General features: G+C 39.0%; 1 protein-coding gene across 2 annotated transcripts in view; it reads right to left on the reverse strand.

Annotated features, from left to right (window-relative positions):
* Nucleotides 1-19186, reverse strand: part of ELOVL2 (ELOVL fatty acid elongase 2) — a 72144-nt gene that overhangs the window by 52624 nt on the left and 334 nt on the right. The gene's annotated exons all lie outside the window — the stretch shown is intronic.

Here is a 19186-nt window from a genome sequence, read left to right on the forward strand (position 1 = left end):
AAGAATATAAAATAAGTACAATAATATTTTTTAGCTTCATATCTGGCACCAATGTCTAAAGTATACAAAACGGATATATAATTTGGAAATAAACTGCACAGATAGAACTGAAATCTGCAGCCTTTTAATGCTGAGTGATTTCTGCTTGGTACGCTGAGTTACTTCAGGCATTTCACTCATTCAACAATTTTTTTGTTCTAAAGTCTTCTTTTGAATGCTTTTCTTCAGTATAACTTCTAGCAGAAGTTTTAAGATGAACAAATGCCTATTTGAAACAATTATAAGTGTCATAAAATTAAAATGAAGTCAGAAAAGCACAGCCACTCAAAGCCATATCAATAATTTAAGAGATTACCATAATTTCTTTAAAAAGTGTATGGATCAATCTCTTATCAGAAACTACTTGATTTCTATAAAATAAACACAAAAGTACAGTAATTTTTATGATTTTAAAAATATTTTCTCTGCAGAAGTCTTTACCCAGTTTTAGCCTCTCGGCTCTCAAAAATAATTTTTCTTTTTAGATAAGGCCTTTTAGAACTGTGTCATTATAGAGAATGTTAACTACTGTTATGCATGCAGCTATGAAAGGTTTATAGTCTTTTTGCTTCCAACCTGTAAAAGAGAAAGGGTAAGTTCAGTAATACTAACGGGTAGTGATTCTGGGTAGCAAAGTGGAGTGGTGAGAAACATGCCTGAGTTTTCTAAGCAGATAAGCCATCAAGTTTTCAGGACAGTGAAGTCAAAGTAGCGATTGCAAGAGCCAGTTATGACAGCATGCCTTCCACCTTGCCAGTGCTATCAGCCTGATCAGTGGTTCTGTTTCTCAAATGGCAGCCAAAATTAATCTCCAGAAAAGACTTAAAGCAAGTATCCTGGTCTGATTCTATAAAAATAAGTGTGCATTGGTTGGGTTTAGATGTATTAGAAAAGTTAAAGAAGGAGATGCTAGACTATGAATTTTCTGTCATTGTCTTTTAAAGGAGAAAGTCCCGACAATCATTTGCATAGCCTTAAAATAGCCACGGTTGAAAATGCAAATAGATCCTGTAACCAACAAATAGCAGTGCCTTCTCGGTCAGGCTGTGCTAGGCTGCCAAGATACAGGTGGACAGCATGTGGCAGGCAATCCTTTGTGATCCTTCTGGGCTATAACAGGAGAGGCAAGCAGACTCTCGCACGTTAATCCCGGACATGGGGTGAAGTGTTATACTACAGACAATCCAGGACAGCCACCAAGAAACTGATGCTTAGAGAGCCTCCCTTGTTTCACTCCACTAACGAGGAGTTGGAGGAAAACTGAAGCTGTTTATTAGCACTTTTGTCATTTGTCGTTTTCCATTTTCTTTGTCCACGTTATTACCTCGTACAAAAAGGCCTTTAGCTTTATATATATGCAGCATATGGAAAATAGAGTAACAGGATTTACTGCCAGTCTGTGGATCATAGCCTGATTTCTTCATATAAACTTTACATAGCTATATGGAGTATTATTATTTATATCGAACAGATTATCCTTAGAGATTTCTATCTTTTAAAATATTTAATTGACAAAAAATGTATATATTTATGGTACACAACATGATGTGATGTGCAATATGCATACAGTGTGAAGTGGTGAAATCCAGCTAATTAACACATCCATTACCTCACATTCTTATCATTTTTTTTTTTTGTGATGAGAACATTGAACTATAATCACCACGTTGTTGGATATATCTCTTAAACTTATTCTTCCTAATGGAAATTTTGTATCCTTTGAACAAGAGATTTGTATCTTTAATGTTTTTTAAATTTTGGTGTAAATCCTTCTCACTTCTTAAACTTATCCTTTATGTTTTATGAAAAATAACTTTAAAAGTATAGTATAAATCAGTATCAATTTTCACTATAGAAATTCACTTCCCATCACGCAGCATTGTAAAAGCTCAAGAATGAGTGCTGCGTGGTCCAGAGTCTTTGTTAGAAACAGAAATGAGCTCAGAAACAAATGACTTTTTTAAACCTCAGACAAGTAGGAGCAGCTTACAGGCAGCGCTCGACTTACGACCATGGTCGGGACCACGGAATGGTCGTAACATGATTTGGTCCTAAGTTGAGTAGGCCATATGTACGGTTGAAATGGTGCACACGGAGATGGTAGTGCTGCCAGAAGCTGGTCCGCACTGTCGTATGCCCAGCTGGGCAATGTTTGTGCTGCCAGACGCAGAGCAGTCGTGGCTAGCGATTGTGGTCGTAAAGTCGAATGGTCGTAAGTTGCATAAGTCGTAAGTCGATCAATACCTGTATTGGCTCTCGTCATATGGGAGAGTCACGGACTTTCCAGCTTTCCACCCAAAGCTGGATTTCTATAATAATTCCGATAGAAATTTACCCACCTTACTGGAAAGACTTACTACTTTGTAAGGTAGTACATTCCATTTTTAAAATCTTTGTTTTTATAAAGTCCTACTTCTTTTGTGCTAAAAATCTTTCCCCATTCAACTGTTGCCCATAAATCCTATTTCCTTCCTCTGTAGTTATACAAAACTAGTATTATTTTTCTTCCACACAAGAGCCCTTTAGATATTTGATTAGAATTATTAATTCACCCCCTGCTTTCACCTTTTCAAGGCAAGCAGCCTTAGGAAATTAAACTTCTCCCATTCTGCTCTCCCTCACTCCCTGCCTTTATCTGCTTTACTAAATCCTACTTTCCACAAGCATTAACTCAATATCTACTAGATATTAGACCTCAGACACATGCCCATATAAATGACAAGAGCTCCAGACTCCCGCCTTCTTCAGCATTCTTTCTAAATTGATTTGTTTGTCAACATTAGAGCCCTCAGAAGTGAACATTTTCAGAATGTGGTAGAATTATTATCTTTCTTACTCTGAACATTGCTTTTCTCTTGGTACAATCAATTTCTTTTGCCTGAGCCTTGCTATTTTCCCCAATGCAATTCCTCTGAATGGGTCTAATTTGGACTTTTTGTGGGGGGAAAAAAACTACACATATGGGTTCCTCTTCTTTTCCATCAAGCAACTGACGACGATGGAGTTCCTCTGCAGCTATGCATAAGCTGCTTTGGATACAGGCTGTCTCTTCCTCTTTGAAGATTTGACTTCTTGCCTTAGATTTGGATATGGCATTTTAATGCCATAATAGATTAAGTCATCCCAGAACACTGTACGCCTCATTTGCTGTGGCTGTGAAAGTAAGCCATTGTTTGACTTACATCTATTTATCTGACTCTTCAGTTTGGCCACTTGACATAGATTTTACCATTGACTAGAAGCAGGTGTGGAGAAATAGGCTGATATGTGGCTGGATGGCTTCCATCCAGAAAAACTGACTCCGTCAGACGAGGATATTGCCTCCACATTGGAAGAATGGTTATGGGCTTTCTTTTTCTTTTTTACCTATTGATTGGTTTATAAAGAAAATAATTAAATTCTCCCATATTAGCTACCTCACAGCAGCATGAAGCTTGCTTTTTATGGTATTTTTTTACATTTTAAACTAATGTATCAAGAAGTCCCTAACTGCCAGTTCAGAGTTGTGCCCTCTATAACAGATTTCTTCATTACAGTAACTACAGATTACAGTAACTACAGATTATAGTAAAAATAGTAATGTATTTATTATACATAGCTAGAATGTGTTTACTAGATACCAGCCATTGTATTGGGCACATTATATCCTATTATCTCACTATTACTTTCTTTAGTTCTCTCAACTACTCTATAAGGTAGGTATGTTCATCCCCGCCCCCCCCTCCACTTGACAGATCAGGAAAGTGAGGCTTGAGAAGTAAAGCCACTTGCCTGATTTCATAAAGCTAGTAAATAAGACTGCAGCATCTTCTTGTCAGTCATTAATGGGGTGATTATTTTTAATCAATTCTGAATATGGTTCTGGGTGGGGCGTCACTTACGGCTGTGGTTAAAGAGGTAGCATGAGCCTGGGCAACATGGCAAAACTTCATCTCCACCAAAAAAAAAAAAAAAAAAAAAAAAAAAATAGCTGGGAGTGGTGGTACACGCCTGGAGTTCTAGCTATCCAGGAGGCTGAGGCACAACAATCACTTGAACCTGGGAGGCGGATGTTGTAGTGAGCCAAGATCGCACAGCACTGCACTCCAGCCTGGGCAACAGAGGGAGAGCTAAAAAAAAAATAAAAAAATAAAAAATAAAGGTGGCCTGGCATTCAGTGTGGTTCACTGCAAAGAACAGTTTTACACAGGTTCTAGTCCTGGCTCTGACACTAAGTAGCTGCATAACTTTGGGCCAAAGGTTATCTTTGAACAATATCTTCATTCTCTATAAAATGAGAATAATTATCCTAACTTCACAGTGTGGTTGTGAAGACTCAGTGATTTCATATTTGTAAAAGCATCTATGACAGGCCTGTACACAGGGAAGAAGCTGAATAGACAGTCAGTGATTCAATGTTCTGCATTTTCAAATCCCAATGCAGGGGCATACTGTCATAGCCTCACAACTGGAACTGCATCAGACTTGGATAATCTAGGGGGAGTGACATTGTACAACAGCAATGTCCCTTCTTTAATCAGTGCTTGTCTCAAGAGTGTGTCTTTTAAAAGAAAAATCAGAAGAAAAAGTGCAGTGATATAAAAGAATGACAAAATTCCAGTTTGGGATCTGCCATTGTTGACCGTTTAGTAGTCAACATAACTATTCTCAAAGGTCAATTCATTTTTGTGGGAAAAGAGAAAACCTGAGAGGACACTGCATGCAGTGGGTTCGAGCCCTTTCACAAGGGACTTACAAGTAGGAGACAAAGATTTATGGTGTGCAATTTGTTTCAGTAAAAAATGCTCTTCTTATTCCTTTATGCTCACCACCCAGCTTGCCTCAGTTTCCCTATTTGTAAAAAGGGAATGGCAGTACCAACTCCCAGGGTTGCTGTGAGGAGGTGGGAATACAGTAAAGGTTCTTATGACATTGCTGGGACACAGTAAGAATTTAATCAATGTAATTGGTTGCAGCTATTGGTATCTGGCTATTCTCTCTTTCCACACATGAGAAAATATCCTTATCCCTTTCACTGATGTTAAAAATGACAAATACAAGAGAAGAAAATGACAAACACAACCTTCATTAATACAGTTTGTCCTTTGGTTCTCTAAAACTGCATGGATGTGGAGTCTGACCTGGTAAGGCCTTTTAGATGCCAATTCAGTCAGCCAAGAAGGAAGGATTAGGGTCTAAGAAAACAATAGAAGGCCCTCCTGGCCTGAAGACCATCTGTCCTAGGTATGCTATTCTTAACAGACCTCTCATCTGGGACTCTAACGCAGATCCCAGATCCAAACTTATTTTTAACTTGGGAAAAAGTGTAAAGGTATGAAAATGTAGAGAATAGTAAAATAGACTGTCCCTTATGAATGTTAAAATTGTGTCGCCGGGTGCGGTGGCTCAAGCCTGTAATCCCAGCACTTTGGGAGGCCGAGGCGGGTGGATCACGAGGTCAAGAGATCGAGACCATCCTGGTCAACATGGTGAAACCCTGACTCTACTAAAAATACAAAAAATTAGCTGGGCATGGTGGCGCGTGCCTGTAATCCCAGCTACTCAGGAGGCTGAGGCAGGAGAACTGCTTGAACCCAGGAGGCGGAGGTTGCGGTGAGCCAAGATCGCGCCATTGCACTCCAGCCTGGGTAACAAGAGCGAAACTCCGTCTCAAAAAAAAAAAAAAAAAAAAATTGTGTCATATTGGCTCCAAATCTTTTTAAACTAATTAAACATGTACTGGGCACTGAGAAATAAAACATGACTGATAAAGTTCTCACTCCCTTTGTACATCTCCCAATCCTGTGTACCCTGTTCCTTCCTCAGATACAACTGCTGTACTAAATTTGATGTCAAGCCTTCCGGTCCATGGTTTTATATACATACATGCAGATATTCACAAGCAAAAATTGTTTTGTATGTTTTAAGGATTTATGTGCACTATAACATAGTACACTTATCTTTCTGCAGCTTGCTCTGTCATTCAACATTGTCTTTTGAGATCTACTCATGTTGACACAGCAGCTCTGATTCATTCATTGTAACTGTTGTATAGTATTCAATCTTATGAATATTCCATATTGTCATTTATCCACTTCCTTACCAATGGATATATTAGGTTATGTCCAATTTTCCTGCTATTACCAAAAAATGCTGCTTTATACAAATCTCCTTATGTTTATTAATGAGAATTTCTTTGGGAATAAATCCCTGTGTAATTGCTACATTGTTTGGGGAATACATTTTTATTTGAAAACTCCCACATTGCTCTAAATATGTATGCAACATGCTACGGTCAGAATTTTTCAATTTTGCCAAGTTCATGAGTCTGACATGGTTTTAATTTGCAATTCCTTATTAATACTGAAGCTGTGTCTGCCTTTAAATACTTATTGGCTATGCAGGTTTCCTCTTCAGTGATACCATTAAATAACCTTTACCCGTGTCTCTAACGGATTGCTTGTCTTCTGTTTATTGATTTATAAAGGTTATTTGCACATTCCTGGGCTAATCTTTTGTTATATACACTGCAAATAACTTCCCCTCCTCTAAAAAAGAAACAAATCTGTCTATGGTGTCTTCTGTCACCTCAAAATTTTCAAATTCTCAAAGTCTGATGTGGTCAAATGTCACTTTTTATGGTTTGCGTTTAGTTTTGCAAAAGAAATTATTCCTGCCATAACCTCTATTTTCTAATGGTTTCAAAGCTTAATTTTTCTGTTTTTAAGTGATCTGAATTTATTTTTGCATATTGTTATCAGGTAAAGATCTAATTTTATTTTGTCCCATATGGAAGGCCATTTGTCCCAACATCATTCCTCAAACAGTCCCTTCCACATTCATTTGTAATGCTACTCCTCTCTTACAGCAAGTTCCCATATCTGCACCAGACTTTCTTCTTCGGCCTCACTAATCCAGTTATCTATTCCAAACTTTCTGCATCACTACAGCACAACCACAGATGTTTTCCTGTTGTACATATCAGTGAACTAGAAGTCAAAGACTTGGGCTGTGGTTTTTAGTTTGCTGCAGACATGTAGAGAAGTTACTTTTTCTGTGCTTCAGTTCTGTCATCAGCATCATGTAGAGTTTATCCTATTTTTCCACCTGGCTCCTGCACAAGGTTAAGGTCTTACCTATGAAAGAAATTCAAGGTCATAAGAAAAATTTTTCCATCATATTATTAAATAGCAGAACATATTCTCCTAACAGCTGCCAAAATTAATTTTCATATCTTTTTACACAACTTGGATGTTTCCTATACAAAAAAAAAGTAGAGGAGACTAGGATAGGGCCTCTATAGGGCCATAAAACTTTAGGTTTGTTCCTTAGCTTTTTCTATTCTATGCAGGAAACCATGGACAAATTCTGGAAATTTACTTGCACATGCCACATATTTTCCAATGGAAAAAGGATAATCAAATATTCCTCAAACAATTACAAAATACAGTCACCCTCCGTATACATGAATTCTGCATCAATGGATTCAACCAATCACTTACTAATTTATGACCTTGAATAAAACAATCTCTCTCACTGTTTCTTCAGACATGGGAAAGTGACTTTACACGTCTGTTCACTTAACAAACAAGTATTCTTTGAGCATCTACTGTATGCAAGTACCCTTCCAGTGCTGAAGTTACAGTAACAAAGAAGTTCTTGCCCTTAAAGCATTATATGGCCGCAAAGGAGACATATAATAAATAAACAAAGATAAACAAGCAACTAATAATATATAACTGAGATGATGCTTTGAAAGTGTTCTGTAAATGGAAACATACAAACATACGGTTTTCTGACTTACTATCATTAGGGATATGGTGGAAAGTTCCTCTGAAGTTGATCACAAATTAGAGGTCTAATTGTTCTCTTTTGAAATAAACTTAATAAGGAATCAAGCCATACCAGAGACCCAGAAACTTCATTCCATTTGGTTCCAAGTACTCCTCTATCCTTTTCTTTGACCAGTCCCTTACACAGTAAACTTCACTCCAGCCAGGCTGGTCTGCCAACTGTTCTCAAATATCCACCTATCTTAGCCTCTTCTAACATTCTCCCCTCCTAGATGACATAAAGTTTATTCTCCACTTACTTAGTTTTTACTCATACACCACTTAAGAGTATTAAGTTCAGGCAATTTTCACTATTTCCAAATCGGCTGAGAAAAAGTTAAAAGAGAAGTGATGTGCACATATGCACTTTTTCCTCATTATTTACAATACAATAAACAACTCCTATGTATTTAGGATTTTTTGATGTATTTAGAATTTTCATAACTGAAAAAATGAGGATCCAGTGGGTAAGGCAGAGGATGAAAGATATATTTTCTTAAGGGCAAATTTTTCGGGGTTAAGGCATTAAATTAAGCACTGTTAAGAAGCTCAAGACATGGGCAATTTGATGTAGGTGGTTGGGCAAATAGCTAAGGTTTAATCTGATTATGTAGAGCTCTTAAGATTTTCTAAAATTGTGTTTCAAATCCATGAAACAATTTTCAAAAAAATTCAGTTTTACGAGTGCATAGGTGAGAACTATTCTATAAAACACATTGCTTTCAAACAAGCATATAGTTAAGATTTTCAAATTTCGCCAATAAAACTCATGTAACCCAAAGAGGAAGAAACAAAAATCAGAGAATAAAGCCTTTATCACTTTTTTATCCTTCCCAGAAGAAATATCCTTAATGTCAAAATTAAAATCCATCATGACAGAAATATGAGAATTTTTTTTTTGAGATGGGGTCTTGCTATGTTGCCCAGGCTGGAGTGCAGCGGCTATTCACAGGCACTATCCCACTACTGATCAGCACAGAAGTTTTGACTGGCTCCATTTCTGACCTGGGCCTGTTCACCCCTCCTTAGGCAACCTGGTGGTCCCCCTCTCCTGGGAGGTCACCATGTTGATACTGAACTTGGTGCAGACACCTCATCAGCATAGCACGCTACAGCCCAGAACTCCTGGGCTCAAACGATCCTCCCACCTCAGCCTTCCTAGTAAAAGCACGCGCCACTGTGCCTGGCGAAATAAGAGAATTTTTAAAAATGTAAATACATGTAGATGAATCAAGATTGTTCTGCTCAGATGTGCTTTTTGAAAAAAAGATTAATCAAGATTGTTTTATAAAAATATTACAGGCACATAGAAAAAAAGTTAGGATTGTAAAGATGAACATGATTAAGTTTCTGTGGGTAATAGCCACCAGTTCCAAGTGTTTCTTCTCAGGGAATCTTCACTATGTGTGAGTAAACATATTTTAGTGATGAGAACACTGATGTTCAAATGACTAAACGATTAGTAAGAAGTGGAGTAGGGAACTGAATCTAGGAGTGTGTGGTTAAGGAGAGATTTTTTTCAGAAGCTGGTAATATGAAAAGTGGAAAGAAGTGACATACTAGTTCGGCCCCTTTATAACCTCCCTATCCAGGCTCTCCCAATCACATATATTATGGAAACAAGATTTTCCTAAATGATGTTTTCATCATTTGACTCCCCATTTCAAAAGCCTAATTGTTCTCTATTACCTACAAAATCTAGAAGAAACTTCTTAGCCTCAAATTCGACTCTTCAAAATTTGACTTCTCTCCCCTAGCATGAATCCCATTATCCTGTTGGTCCGCAGACTCCACACATTTAAAAAGCACTTATTGCTGGCTGCAGTGGCTCACGCCTGTAATCCCAGAACTTTGGGAGGCTGAGGTAGGTGGATCACCTGAGGCCTGGAGTTTGAGACCAGCCTCCAGCATGGTGAAACACCGTCTCTACTAAAAATACAAAAATTAGCTGGGTGTGGTGGCAGGCACCGTGGTCCCAGCTACTTTGGAGGCTGAGGCAGAAGAATCACTCGAACTCAGGAGGCAGAGGTTGCAGTGAGCCAAGATGGTGCTACTGCACTCCAGCCTGGGCAACACAGCGAGACTAAATAAATAAATAAATAAATAAATAAATGCATTTATTAGGTCTGGATGCGGTGGCTCATGCCTGTAATCCCACAACTTTGGGAGGCCAAAGTGGGTGTTGATCACTTGAGGTCAGGAGTTTGACCAGCCTGGACAACATGTGAAACCCCGACCCTACCAAAGATACAAAAATTAGCCAGCTGTGGTGGTGTGCACCTGTAATCCCAGCTACTCTGGAGGCTGAGGCAAGAGAATCACTTGAATCCACGAGGTGGAGGTTGCAGTGAGCTGAAATCATGCCACTGCACTCCAGCCTGGGCCATGAAGCGAGATTCCATCTCAAAAATAAAATTAAAAGCACTTATTGAGCACCTAATTTGTGCTAGCCTCTGGGAAAACCAGCCTTGCCCATAAATTGCTCATAGTATAGTGTTATGTAAATAAATTTGTGGTACTACTTTCTGGGGCTTTCAGCCAGTTATTTCTCCTAAATGGACTGTTCTGTTCTATCCTAGATTCCTTTCTTCCCACATACCAAAATCCAACCCCTTCATAAAACATACACTAAACATTTTTGCCAGAAATTGTTCCCATTCATTTGGATCCCTAGAGCGTAAGACTTCAAATCGGCGTGTACCTGGTTCTTCATATACAGATTTCTAGGCCCCGCCTCAGAGATTCTCATTCTCTAGGCATGTGTACTTCAACCTATCTGACAGATTCCTAGGTCCATGCTCTTTCTATCCATACTTTCACACAATCGGTTTCATCATTTTCTTCTCTCACAGAATTGATTGCTGAGTACAGTGGTGTCACACAGACACAGTCTTGATCTCAGCTTATTAATCCTTATGATGTTGGCTCTTTAGATCCCAGCCACCTCTTGGACCTGAACAGATTTGTGACATGAAAAAGAATAAGTTACCTATGCTGTAGGGTCTAGACTTTTTTGTCATAATATTACTAGTCACATTATTAGACTAAGTCTTTCTACTGGATGGAATGGCACATGGACACGGAGGCACATTTACTGGACTGGGTGATCCGAACACTCACTGCTGACTTGTGAAGTATGCTTGCACTGGAAGAGACAAAGGAATCTCTTTTTGTACTACAGATTTTGTGAAGCAGGGGCTCTTTTATATTTAAATTGATAGTGCCTACACACTGCCTCTAATTGAATGGTACTGAGCACGTACTGAATGAACAATGAGTACATCTAATGAAAAAATGACTGAGGCAATGTATTGCACAACTCCTTGAGAGCAATTTTAAAGAATACATATTTAATGTAGAGAGCATATTTATTTCCTTCAAAAGGAGAACAAATGCAAAATATTCCAAAGTTTGCACCTAAGGACTTTAAGACTGTTACACATGTTCTATCTTCTATGTTACATGAAGCAAGTACTGGTGAGATTAGTGTTAAGAAATGTATTAAAATAGGGTGTTTCTGCTTACTTTTAAAATTGTAAACAGAAAATGATTTATGAGATAGCAAACCTAATTTACAAAAGGAACACGGGAGCATTTTAGTAGCAGCAGCAGGACTTTAACAGGGTTGATGTCATAACCCTATTTTTTAACAGAGAAACATGGCTTCCAAAATATTGTGAAACTAGCCTGGTTGCTTTGTATTTATGAGTTTGATGCAGACTTCAGGCAGTAAATCTCAAAATGACTTGTGATGTGTGCCATTTTTTTAAGGAGTCTGAACACAGAAAAGGCCAAAGGAAAGGGGCCATTGTCTTCCTTACAAAGGAATTACGATTTCCCAGCCTCTGCAGATGGAGATGTGAAATAGCCCCACGTGTACAATTTTGACTGTGTTGCCTCTGAGGAAAGTACAGCCAACTGATTTTTCTGACATCCCAAAGCACCCTCTTAAGCATAAATTCACCACTGACATTAGAACAGTCATGAAATCTACATTTCCCAAAGTCAAGGAAGCTACAGATCCAAGAGAATGTCTTCCCTGTAACAATTTCAAGAAAGCTTCTAGAATGGGAGCAGAAAGAATCAAGGAATTGGCTTCCTCTTTGTCCCAGCATGCCTTGGAGAACACTCTGAATAGACCTTCCAGAGGCAAAACAGAACATCAGTTAGAACTGATTTTTCAGGAAAATTGAAAATAGCCTAATTTTACTTTTGCTTTATGGACATTCTGTCTTCTTCTTTAAAGGCATGAGTTAATTCTTAATCTAACTTCTCAGCATAATGTTCAATACATTTTTCAACCCTGCCAAAGAAAAAAAAGGGTCCTTCACATTGTCGTAATGTCTGTTAAACTCCAAGATCAGATTAACCAAATTCCGCTTAGTCATATGAAAAATTTAACATATTTAAATCTTTAAAGTATTGGAAATAAAACCAAATAGTAAACACTCATATAGGAAATCAAAATTTTTGTGTAAAGCTACTGTTGTTCTGATTCATTTGAATACCACACTCATTCTACTAAAAAAAAAAAAAGTGATGACCTTACTTTTCTTGAAAATTACTACTGTAAGGAAGTACTGTACCAGCCACATGATCAGTACTACTCAATTATAGGCACTGAGCCCTCAAGTCACTCAGGCCAGTCAATGTTCTTCCATGTCTGTGTACCATTTTATCCAACGGGAAGCTTTGTTCCTCTATTATATTAGAACATGGATGTTGTTCACAATCACCTCCATTTCGAATAACACTTTCCATGTTCCATTATCTGTATATATAAAATAAAATTTAAGATTTTATATATTTAAGTGTATATATGCAATATATGTCTATATCCATACCTATCCATCCATCCATCCATCCCTGTAATCTATGGGAAAGAAACTACATGGAGAATCACACTGATTTTTGCATTGTCATTTATAATAATAGGGGAAAGTACTACTGCCTTCCTCAAAGGCTAAGGCTATATGGAATAGCAGAAGAGGTGGTTATTTTGGAATGAGAAGATTTAGACCTGGCTTTGCTACCTCTAGTACGTGACCTTGGGCAAATTATTTATCTCCTTTGAAACTGTAAAGTAAGTATATTGCTACAGGACTTGCCTCTCACAAAATTTTTGTGAGGCTTTAGAAAGTATTAATGTGTATTAAAATGCATTGAAAAACATTCAGCTGATTAATAAATATAAAATAGTATCATTATACAGTACTGGCAGCATATTTAAGTTATGCTAGGTAAAGGCTACATATATGTAAAGTAAAAATAATTCAGCAAATCCATATATCATAGCTTTGTTTATATTACTATTAAGATAATTTTTAATTTCAGCAAGAATTTAATGTTATATAGATTTATGTAAATAAGAACATAATCCATAAATTATATTATGAAATATAATTATAGAAATACATATGCATTTTAATTTCATTTAAAACTTATGATGAAATATGGATTTCATTATTTAAAAGTGATATAACCTGGCTCTTGCCACAAACGGGACTATGAAGTGTGAATACAGTTGTAGGAATACATACTATAATTAACTAAAAGGTTACACAAGCCGATGTGTATTGATGAAGCAGCTATACTACTGAAACATGCCCAAACTGAATTGTGATAACTTTAAATGCATCAAGAGAGATTAATGATTAAATGGTTTCAATTGCTATGTAAATTAGCAAACTGCTAGGTTATAAATGCTGTGGGAAAAAGAGCAGTGTAAGAGGATCAGGTGTGGTATATATCCAGCTGTGTGTGTGAATATAAGGCAGGTTCCAGTTTTAGTAGCGTGATTACGGTAAGGTCTAGTCATGAAAGTATTAGCAGACAGACACAGCTCTCGGGGCGGCCGGCAGGGTGGTGGGGTGGGGCCGGGGAGGTGGGTGGCTGGAGGCGCAGAGGGGAAGATCTACACAGCCAAAGAACAGCCAATGTAAAAATGCTGAGGCCCCATTTGATTCTAACAAAACAATCTCACGACAGAGATAACACCCCATTTTGCAGGTGTGTAAACAGTGTCTCAAAGCAACTTAAGCAAGGGAATAGAGCTAGTAAATAATAAAGCCCCGGTGAGAACCCCGGTTTCTTGACTCTTCGTCCAGTGCCTTTCTTTTGTTTTGTCTCTCTATTCACCAGGCACAGAGGAAGGTGCCGTTTCTTAGAAAGCAATGTATAAACATTACGGATGAATCTGGAAACCATCATTCTCAGCAAACTGACACAAGAAAAGAAAACCAAACACCACATGTTCTCACTCATAGGAGGGTACTGAACACGGAGAACACATGGGCATAGGGAGGGGAGCATCACACACTGGGGCAGGTTGCAAGGTGAGGGGGTCTAAGGGAGGGACAGCAGGGGGCAGGGAGGCTGGGGAGGAAAAACAGTGGGAGAAATGCCTGATGTAGCCAACAGGGGGACAGAGACTGCAAACCACCATGGCACGTGTGTACCTATGCAACAAACCTGTGGAATGTGCACATGTACCCCAGAGCTTAAAGTACAATTAAAAAAAATCAAGTTTCATTGCTTTGGGGTGGTGATTATTATTAATCAGTTCCATGATATTTCTTTGTATTTTTTAATTTATGCATCATAGTTGTACATATTCCCAGGGTACATGTGACATTTTGGTACATGTACACAATGTAATGATTGAGTTAGGGTAACCGGAATATCTATCACTTCAAACATTTATCTTTTCTTATGTTAGGAATATTACAATTCTCATCTAGCTATTTTGAAATATACAATAAATTGTTAACTATAATTACTGTACTATAGACTACTAGAATCTATTCCTTCTGATATTTCCTGAAAGGCATATAAAGCTCAAAGAACGGTTTCATCTTCCCTTCTCATATCTTATTTTTCTTCTTCATTTGTGCTTCTTCTCTTGAATAAATCATTTTAATGTCAGACTATCAGTTAAACTAATTATACTTCTCTGGATATTTGACAAAGGAAAAGTATTAAGGGTAGGAATAACCTATAAAATAGAAACCATTTCTGACAGTATAAAAGGCTGAGGAAAGAATGGAAAGAATGTGGAGCCCAGAGACTCAGAGAGATCATGTGTGTACCTAAGCAACAATCCTGCAAGATCTGCACATGTACTCCAGAACATAAAGTATAATAAGAAAAAAAAAAAAAAAAGGAAAATCTGTAGATAAGGCAGAAATATTGAAAACGGGGCTCAAGGGGTGGGGGAAAGAGATTTTTAAATATTTTCAAATATATAGTAGGAAGAATGAATTAGACTGGAGAAAAAATATTTTCAAATAAAAATACGAGAATATTAGACAAACAACATACAAGAAAAAAGAGAATACGAATCCGATTTCAGACACAGTAGACTGAAGAGCTGGTGGAATTACTAACAGCAAAAGGGAACAGAGTAGAGAGTCTGAAAGGTGAGTAGCTTTCTTTTTGTAATGCTGGGTTTAAGGTGGCAGTGAGGTTCTCGCTGGTGGAAAGGGTCTAAGAGCTTTAAGAGGCAAACTTGGAAGCTGTGTGCAATCTAGACCTGTTTGTCCAATACAGTAGCCTCTAACCACAAGCAACCACTGAGCAACTGAAATATGGGTACCCTGAACTGAGATGGGCTCTAAGCATAAAACACACACTAGATTTTGAAGATTTTCTATGGGAAAAAAGAGAATTTAAAATCTTTTTTTCCCGGCATTGGTTACATGATGAATTATATGCATGGACTGGGTTAAATAACATTATTAAAACTAATTTCACTTGTCTCTGTACTTTTTTAATGTGATTTGTTGAAAACTGAAAATTACATATGTGGTTTATGTTATATTTCTATTGGAGAGCAATATTAGTTATATATTAAGATCACAAAAGGGATAGAGACATCATTCTGAAGTATCTCAACTAAACACAGATATGGAAGAAAAAAGGGCACACATCATAATAGTATTTACTGAGCACCCCAAGCACTATGCTAGACACATAAAAGGGCACCATCTTATTTGTTCCTCTCAAAACCTTATTAAACATTATCTTTTATAGAATAAAATACTGAGGCCCAAGGTCACACAGTTAAATAAATGTTGGTGTTAGGATTCAAGTCCGTGATGACCCGAGATCTCAAGTTCTAAATGGTCACATAAATTTCAGAACAAGCATGCTCTCTAATTATTAAATGGTTAGATTTTAAATGTCATATTTAAATTAACTATTTATTAGAATGGTTCATTGTCAAAGTCAGTTATGTCCCAATTCAATTAAGAAGAAAAACTACAAACATGTAGATTTGTAACTTTAGAATTATGTTGAGCTACTGATGCCGGCATATTTTCACCATATCCGGCCATTAAAGATGTTTCCGGTGCAACTTCTTTCCTTTTATCAATGTTTATTCCCAGAAAGTTAGATGGTACATATTCAACTGTCCAACGGAGACGATCATCCACCTAATCCTAAATAGCAGGGCCCGTTTTCTGAACATAACTAGATAGATAATATGGATCTACTTGACAAATTATCAACATTCTCTTTTGGAGCACGAAAGTACCTGGACCTCTCAAAGTGACTAAAACGTTTTGAAGGAAGCTAAACTAAATGGAAACTTTGTTGAAGAACCAAAAATTAAGCTTACCCAACTGGATACTTTAAAAATGAATTCTGTACTCCTTGAAAATGCTTACTTTCGAAGAACAGAAAGAAAAAAAGCCTGGATACTTTGAATCCTAGGAATCTTAACAGTAAAATATCCTACAAATTTAAACTGAAGGCAATAAAGTATCTTTCATTTACCTTTGGTTAGTTCATTGGTATTAATTTCAAAGACAAACTGTCTTTCCTTTTTACATTTAATTTCTACTACTTGTCTGGGAAAGATGGTAACCACAGAACCGCCGAACTTGTATAGTCAGCTCTAATTAAGTCTTTTTCAAAAACTTACTCATGTAAATTTTATTAAACAATTTATTTACAATTAATACATTTCCCTAGACTAATTCTTTTAAAACTACTGCCATAAATCCACATTATAGAAAAACAAAAGGAAATTTGAAAAAAATAATTATTTTGGAATAAGACTAACTAGCAGAGATATCTTACAATACAGTTCATACTGAACATGTATTCAAAAGGGTGTCTTTTTGAACTGACCCATTAATTTATAAATTAAATCCCCTAAACTTCCTCCTCCCTGGCCCATTTTTTTTTTTAATAAAGTAGTATGATTTCAGCTGGGCATAGTGGCTCATGACTTGTAATCCCAGCACTTGGGAAGCCAAGGTGGGTGTTGATCACTTGAGGTCAGGAGTTCGACCAGCCTGGACAACACGTGAAACCCTGTCTCTACCAAAAATACACAAATTGGCCTGGTGTGGTGGTGCACACCTGTAATCCCAGCTACTCGGGATGCTGAGGCACGAGAATCACTTGAGCCCAGGAGGCGGAGGTTGCAATGAGCCTAGATTGCACCACTGCACTCTAGCCTGGGAGACAGAGTGAGACCCTGCCACAAAAAAAAAAAAAAAAAAAAAAAAAAAAAAAAAAAAAAAGTAATACAATTTGGATTTGGGTATTTAAAAAAAAATTCTTCTGAAGACCCGAAGTTTCTGAGAAATATTTAGCGAAACAGGAAGCATCACACTTGTGCAGGATAAAGCTTTCAAGAGCTTGCCCTTGATTTTAGCTCTTTTAGGTTAAACATTCCCATGACTTTTCTATTCAGCTAATAAGTGAACTTATTCCCTTACTCACTGCAATTCCTACGTACACATTGGGACAAAGCTTCAGAGCCCAAAGGAGAAAGCCAATTGGTCCTAAAAATGCCTTGTCCACTCTGATGCCAAGGTGCCAAGAGCATGAAGCGACAGACCAGGCATAAGAGATAGCCACCTAGACTTTTGTCATTGAATGCTGCCAAAATTGGGTCCCTCCTCTCGGGGAGTATCTCCTCCCTCCGAAACTTCACTTGAGACTTTCATCATTACAACTGTCAGCTGCAAAATGTTTGCAGTTGCTCTCCACTTGTGTATTAGCATAAAGCAGTTTGCTTTATTGGGTTAATTCAAACGAGTTATCAAGTACTTACTGCGCGGCTGTAGGCACTAGAAAGACAGTAAAGAACCAAATGATAAAAATCTGTCTTTCTGAAACTTACATTCTGGTAGAGAAGACTTTCAAGAAACAAGCTAAAGAAACAAAATATGCAGCACACTAAAAAATGCAGGCTCAAGAGAAGACAAAATGAAGCAGGCAAGGGGAATATACACGGTGGTGGGCGGGGTAGGAAAGGCTGGAATTTTCAGATTAAGTGGTCACACATAACCAGGCAGAGAGTACGTGCCTAAAAGGGTAGACAGGGCAAAATCCGATGGAGAGGGTAAGAGAAAGGAGGTTAACATATTTTAATAAGCCCTGAAGTGGAGAGGAAACTCTACGGGAAGGCGGAGAGGCAAAGATTGACTATAGACCCCTGAAGACAAACGCGGATTTCACATTTTGCCTCAAGACCGGTCCTTTGAGGACAGCACAGCAGATGTTCTCCCTTTGTAGCCAAAGAACCGGGCTCTGCTGCTAAAACTCTCAGGCAGTCCATCGGACATGGGGGAACACTCACCCCCCCCACCCCCCCCACACACACAGCTTAACGCCGAGAGGAAACGGTACTAATCCAGAGTGGAGGACTGGCCTGGGAAACCAGGGAGAGAGAGGAGTGGTCGTAAAGAACACACCAGAAGCCCCTCCAAGCCCAGACACTGATAAAACCCAGCCCTCTCCCGAGCCAATCTGTAAACCCAGGACGCACGAACGAGCGCACAGACACACCCCCGGGGTGCAGGGAGGAGAGGGACGGGAGCTTAACCGTTAGGGCCCGAACCCCAGGACTCCAGAGGCAGGGTGGGTGCCGCGCGCGGGAAACGCCGTTTTCCGCGCCAGGCGCCGGCGGGCGGTGGCGAGAGCGGGTTCCGGGGGCCGGAGGGTGGGCTGCGGGCGGGAATGGCCGCCACGAAGGCGGGGCGGCTTCCTCGGGCATCCCGGGCGCCAGCCCCGTGCATGCAACAGGGGGCTGAGCGCGAGCGGGTACCTCGAGGTCCCGGGGCGGGACCGGGGAGCGGGAACCGGGACAAAGTTCCCGAGACCAGCGGGCCTCGGGCCGACCCGCGCGCCCCCGGCCCAAACGCTCAGCTCCCGCTCCCCAGGCCCGCGCGGACCCGGCCCCTCCGAGGGTGGCGTGTTCCAGCGGCGAACCCGCAGCGCCCGCGCAGCCACCCGCTCGGCCCTTTCCCGCCCGGTGCGTGGGTCCAGGGAAGAAAGAAAGCGCGGCGGTGGCGGTGGCGGCGCGCGGTCCCACTCAC

Source organism: Saimiri boliviensis, chromosome 4 (assembly GCF_048565385.1).
Source record: "Saimiri boliviensis isolate mSaiBol1 chromosome 4, mSaiBol1.pri, whole genome shotgun sequence".
Taxonomy (NCBI): Eukaryota; Metazoa; Chordata; class Mammalia; order Primates; family Cebidae; genus Saimiri; species Saimiri boliviensis.